The sequence below is a fragment of the Phaethon aethereus genome (assembly GCF_964289735.1).
Source record: "Phaethon aethereus genome assembly, chromosome: 18".
Classification (NCBI taxonomy): domain Eukaryota; kingdom Metazoa; phylum Chordata; class Aves; order Phaethontiformes; family Phaethontidae; genus Phaethon; species Phaethon aethereus.
This window is the reverse complement of record NC_138594.1, coordinates 6,854,931-6,861,890: the sequence shown is the minus strand read 5'-3', so window position 1 is coordinate 6,861,890 and position 6,960 is coordinate 6,854,931.

The window sequence follows — 6,960 nt, the reverse complement described above, 5'->3', positions numbered from 1 at the left end:
CAAGCAGATACTGAGGCCAAGAAGTGTGGCTGCCAGCTCCCCTGCGGTAATTATTCCATGCTCTCGATGGGTCTCAAAGCAATTGACACTATCACTTATGTACCTTTGGACCCCCATATATCAGCAAATGTGCCTATGTTGCAAATTATCAGGCAGACATCAGCTACTCATGAGTAGGAAGACCGTATGATTCTGCTGATACCAAAACAATCAGCTCTAATCTAAGCCATTTTCTCCAAGGCAGCTGCTTTTTTGGTTATTATCTGTTCCCCTGTGTTTCTATTCTTGGTGACAGATCACTCTTCTGTTTTTGAGGAATTCACTTTTGGCAGCAGGAAATATTCAGACTCCCCATCATTTTTCATAGAGTAATCTATGTTGGGAATTTTCAGTAAATAACATGAAAGCATCAATGATTGAACATTTTAGGGAAAACAGTATCATTAAGTTGATTTATTTTTCTCCGTAAAGACTTGCAGCTTGAGAAACACATTTTTCTTTCCAACTGTCTATAGTATAGTCATATGATCTTTATGTTTTGCTAGTTATTTTCTAGGTTCTGTATGTAATATATCATGCTGTGTAGTTTCTTATAAATTTCAACATGGATACCTCATACTGATGTTCTGAGGTTTGGCAAGTTTTTGTGCTTTGAAATTCGTAGATTTCAAAGGAGGATCTGAAGGCACATTGTTTATTACCTATATAAATACACTGACTGCATAAGACTTACTCAAAAGATGTTTAGGTAAACGGAAGTTTGAATGGACCCCTGTAAAGCTCTGCTTCTGCTGCTCAGAAGGGTATTTCAAACACTCATTGATACTTGGATCGAGCTACAAGACTTACTTTTTGCTCAGGGCACTTCCAAACAGAAATGAGTTTGGGGTGATGGGAGCGTATTTTTCAGATTTGAAAAGGTTTGGGTATCAGATACACATGACAACCTGAGCACTGAACTCACTCATTCCTACAAATAGAAAATAAAGATATTCTAATGTGCATTGCAGACCTCTCCACATAGCTATAGTCTAACTATTGCCCAAGTTTGGCATACAGGATTCCCAGAAAGTTAGCTTGCATTTCATCGAGTCACAGAGTCATAGAATCATAGAATGGTTTGGGTTGGAAGAGACTTTAAAGATCATCTAGTTCCAGCCCCCTCTGCCATGGGCAAGGACACCTTCCACTAGACCAAGTTGCTCAAGCAGCAATGGCCTTGAACACTTTCCAGGGATGAGGCATCCACAGCTTCTCTGGGCAACCTGTTCCAGTGCCTCACGACCCTCATAGTGAAGAAATTCTTCATTATATCTAATCTGAATTTATTCTTTCAGTTTAAAGCCATTACGCCTTGTTCTATCACTACCTGTCCTTGTAAAAAGTCCCTCTCCAGCTTCCTTGTAGGCCCCATTTTGGTACTGAAAGGCTGCAATAAGGTCTCACTGGAGCCTTCTCCAGGCTGAACAACCCCAACTTTCTCAGCCTGTGTTCATAGGAGAGGTGCTCCAGCCCTCTGATCATCTTCACGTCCCTCCTCTGGACTTGCTCCAGCAGGTTCATGTTAGTGATGTATGCATTGGATTGAGTTATTTGGTGGACTGTGTGTTGGGTTTCACTCTGCCTAACGATTTGGAAGTATTTCTCATGCTGAATCCAGCATGATGACACTTGAACGCCACATCCAGCCATTTCCAAGTTTCACAGACTGCTCTAGGCATGAGAATCCTGAGGAGGATGGAGTGTGCTGGGAAAGTGAAAGGGGTAAACTGGCTGCACTTGGAGTCTCTGATTAGAACAACCACAGCTTCAGGCATCTCAGATTGTCTGCAGCTGAATACATGACGCCCACTAACATGTTCCGGCAAAGCAGTCCCACTTCATTTCTGTCCTGTTGTCTGGCAGAGTTTAACATGTTGACAGCATGAGTGACTAATTGCCTGGGCAGACAGAAGAGAGATAAGAAAAGGGAGGACAGAGGAAGGCAGATGCTCTTGTGTAGAGGAAATAAATATACACTCCTAGCATGGGTCCAGAGTGTGGCCAGTCTCGGCTGTTGGGTAGGGGTGATGGAGAGGCATGTGTCTGGTGGTGGGAATTACAGGAGCCCCTGAAACAGAAGAGTCTGGGAGGGGAGCACAAAAGGACCTAGTTGGAGATGAGGTAGACGAATGTGTATCTCTGCAGATCTGCACGTTGCCTACAGAATTCATGAACTGCTTCAGCTCCTCATTGTGTGAACATGTCCTTTGAGTGCTTGCAAGACCTCTGTAATGCGTATGGAGGTTTTTAGTTGGTATGACATAATTCTTGCAATATTCTTGCAAACTTTTTAGTTTGATAAATTATGTGTTTGAAAGAAAGCACACAAATCACATTTTATATGGCTCCAGTGCCAATCCTGGTGCAGATATTGAGGAAAGATGATTTCTCATTATAGCCTGTCATTGCTTTTCGCTTCAGTTGTCCTAATACTAAGCTATCCCAACCTATGTAGAATTAACTGTGCTTGGAATTCTTGGTTCTAAATGAAAACCCTTTTTGAAATATAGTTCCACTTTGAAAAATGAAACATTCTGCTTCTATTGTATATACAGATTGGCAGAAGAAAGACTTCTTGCTTTCTCTGTGTGAAATGGCTACAGTCTGACCATTGTATACCTTAAACTGGGGTTGTGAGAGAAACTGAACTGCTTCTGGGTTTCCGGTCAGTTTGTTCAAATACTGGAGAAGCCCTGATCATGTATGATGATGAAGCAGTGCTGCATGCACCACTGATTACTTTTGCAAGCTCTTGTCATATTGTTCATTAGAACAGCTTTTGAATTTCTCTAGGTAGGGGATATTGACTCTGTCCAACCAATCTTTCATCTTTTTAACACTCTTGTTGTATATCCTGCTTCCTAGCACTGAAGGATTTCAGGGTGATGTTCCTAAGCATGCGGCTGATGTGCCTAGAACTTTAAGGAATGGCATGTTTTGTGTTCAGGATCACATTTCAGTTTGCTGCCTAAAACAGTATGTCACTCACTGCAGCGCAGCAAATCCTGCCTTCTGCCCAGCTGCCTCCCTGCATGGCCCCCTGCCCTCCACCCAGAGCCACCCACCACTGCTAGTGATATGGGCTCCATGGGATCAGCACAAATGGTCCAGGATGTTTTTTCTTGTTCTGTGTTTGTGATTTTGGCTTCCCAGTTACCCAGTTGTGTCATGGATGATTACACTTTTGAAGTCCAGATCCAGGGAGAAATTCAGGTGCTAAACTTTTGTTTGAACAAGTGAGAGTACAGTGCATAAATCCTTCAGTAGATCTACTAATAAATCTTCTGTTTGAGGGGAATAAAAAGAAGAATCATGGATTTATTTCTTATCTCTTTTATTGTTAGTGACCATTTTCTCCTTAAAATCATCTCTTGCCTTCCCTTATATTGAAGTCACTTTCAAGTTAAAGGCAAGATACTGAGGCTCTAAGCTGCTGTGTGCAAGCATACAGAAGTACGTTTTCCTCCTTCCCACTCCCAGCCCTATTTATCAGCTTTGCCCCAGTAACTTTGTCTGATCTTCCTTTTGCAGTTGCTAATTGGCCTGGCAGGGATATGACGTGACTGAAAATAGCTTCATTCCCTTGGTGTGTGCACATTGACAAGGGTCACAGAACAGAAAAGTAGGGCAGAGTCCAGACTTGTGGCTCATGCCAGCCAGCCGGCAGCCAAAAAATGGCACTTGCAGGTGCTGGTTGCTGTACTGCAAGCAGTTCTTTGATAACCAGCAGTCTGAATACTGAATGCTTGCAGCTTCCTGGAATGCAGGTGCAGGACTTGCCTGCATGAGAGGAAATACTGACATCTAACTCTTCAGCGTGGGGCAGCAGTGGCTTTCAGAGTAAGCTTTGGATGCCTTTCATTTTCCTTGAAATGATGTAGCATTATGGAGAGTAGTGCTGTGGGTGACTGCCACAAGGATGGGATCTCCAGAACCCTTCTTCTTTGAAGAAGGCGGTATGGTATAGGTCATAAATCCCAGCTGGCAAAAGCCAGTCCTGTTGTATCTAGGAAATGTGTGGATGGTTTGGATTGATTTGCAGATTTAGCTGCTTCCTTTTTTGTTTGGATTTATGATATGTCCAAGGCCTGAGTTTGTGTGTGATATTAAAAAATAGAACGAAGAGTTACTAACCAACAAAAAGACTTTCCCAAGACCAATCATAGCATAATCTTATGATATCTCATTGTGTTTATACATAAGAGAATCATCTGGAGCAATATACACAGATCCTTTGTTTTGACCAGAAAAGACATTTTGCATATGTGGAAGGAGAACAAATTTGTGCCATGGGAGATCAAGGGGGAGATGGGCTAGAAGAAGGATGTGAGTTCAGAGCTACTTCCTACCTCAATTCTGCCAGAGTCCCATTTTTGTTAAAAAAAAAAAAAAAAAAAAAAGCCTAGTTCCCTGGTAATCTGGAATTGTTTTTATGATTTCTGGCCTACTTAATGGTGGTCAGATACATACTCAGCCCAGCAGCATAGCCTTGTCAAAGACTGAATGTGTCGTTCAGCAAATGGAAGAATCATTACTGCAGGCTCCATTAGAGATTAGCTGGACAAAGCTCCTGGTAGATAAGAATAGCAAGACAAATAGCCATGGGTGACAGCATGCTCCAACACCTGGTGGAATCCAGCGCTTTGTCAGCTTTTTTTGGAGGCTTGCCCAAAAGTGTGTCAGGACTGCAATAATACTCTTACTCTGAGCTGCAGGGAACTTAATTCATTTACTGCTGCCAGTTTTTGGGGGGACTTAAGCTAATGGGATCAGTTCTGTGTAAGGGGAGGGTTGATGTACTATTAGAAGCACTTTCAGCTCCCCAGTTCTCCTTCTTTTAAAGACCAATAATGTAATTTGAATTTTGTAAATGTCATCACTTTCTTGTCCTAAAAGGATTGATATGAGGAGATTGACTGCTTCCCCTTCTGTTTCCACAGATGGTGATGTGATAAGTGTAGCCAAGCTCATCTCTACCTAGGAGACGTTCTCCCCTGAGGACCAATCCCCTTTTGCTGGACATGCTTACAGAACCGCATAGCTATGGACCTCAAGGAGAAGTGTCAGGTAGGTTTCCTGATAAGGGTCATACCCAACTTAAACATTGAGTCCTTTTAATTGTCTTTAATTATTTTTTGTCAAGACTCATCATTTGGCCTTATTATGTGATGGTATAATCCATGGTTGGTGTTGAGAGTTCTGTCACCTTCACATTCCTAGAGATGTATGTGCTTGTATCGGTAGGTAAGTCCTTTGCAGGCTGGGACTGAGGCACCATGGTGGAACAACATAGGTGAAGCATACGCTGTCACATATGCTGTGTCTTGAAATTTAAGGTAGGGCTTCAGTCCCCTGGACACTTAGCTTGGCTTTATTTGAGAGGCTGAATTCACTGAGGAGATTTTTAAAATAAACTAAGGTAATGAACTCATCTGAGTCCAGTTTTTCTGATGATAAGTGTATGTATTTCTTGGGCAATTGCACCTCTTTCTAGGGAGTGCTGCAGGATATTATTTCTAGATCTGGTTTATAAAGCGCCAGATAAGTCTAGGTATTGTATGGAGGGGCAGTCTGTCTCTTGCTATCTTGCTGTGCTTTGAGCTTCAAAGGAAAAAGAAGAGAAAGAGATCTTCATGAATAGCTGTGCTAGAAGCTAGAGAAGAAGAGGTATCTGCTGTGGCTGACAGAAGACTGTTAACTTGGCAGAAGTTACTACTTCCCCAAGTAAAATGATTTTGATCACTTCAGCAAGTAGTCTTCTGGTCACTTATGTTTTAGCCATGTTTCAGCAGCCACCTGAGTATTAAATGTATTTGTCACTCAGAAAAGTTAATGTGTCCTTATTCTGGATCCCAGTCAGAAAAGGGATAGGTAGTTTGAGACCAGCGGAGAACATTATGCACGTTAAGCTTTTAGCTGGCTCTGTTAAGAGAACATTCTTGGCTTTCCTTTTTGGTGTCCCTTACAGCACCCACCACACTGTAAGTTTTGTCTGCCAGATCATGTTTGCTCTCTCTCTGTTATTCTGTGTGCATCCCTTTCTTGCTGTTTTGTTTACAGTGCTTCCAGCATCAAGAAGTGGTTTTGTTCATTAGTACAAAGTACCCGTTAGATAATCACCTAGACCCAGATCTGCTCTAAAAGATTACTACAGCAGTGTAAGTGACTTAAAAGGTACTCATTTTTTCACATCAGCTCTTGCACTTGCCTATTAGACATCTTACTTGCTGTGTTTTCGGTTCTGTAGTGTGCAAGTCCAGGAAGGCTTGAGTTCACTCATGCCTGAACCTCTCGCTGCTGGTATGCTCAGAGGACGTGTTTGAACTATGTTGTTTTATATCAGATTGCTATATTACTATGGAGGTAACATTCCAGTAAGGATAATTATCTATTTATTCTCTTGATAATGACATCATGGCCTAATCTGGTATTGATCATTTTAAGAGATGAAGCAATTACCGTTCTGTACAGGGGTGTGTTCTGTGTAGGATCTGAGAGCGCCAACACTGGATTGCTGCAGCCACAGCAGAGCACAGCGGGGACACTTTCACTGTAGGTCACTATGTTTTGTTCATCTCTTTCTCTCATATGACATTCTTCATTGTACAAAGCAGGAAGAGCCTATCAAATTTCTGGACAGGCAGCAGAGGGGACAGTATTGTAATAGACCTTTAAAAGGCCTATCAGGAGAGTGTCCTGCACAAGGAGATTATGGGGAATCACGGTCTTCTGAAGCACTAGTCTCCTCTCCTGACTTACTGAGGTTTTTTCTCCCTCCTTTCTGAATGGGGATTAAAAATGAAGGCAAAAAATCACAACACTCTTTTCAATATGAATTAAAAAAAAATCATTGATATATACAGCTGCATTTTACAACTGACTTTGTTTGGATTCTGAGGAAAGACCATGGTTTTATTC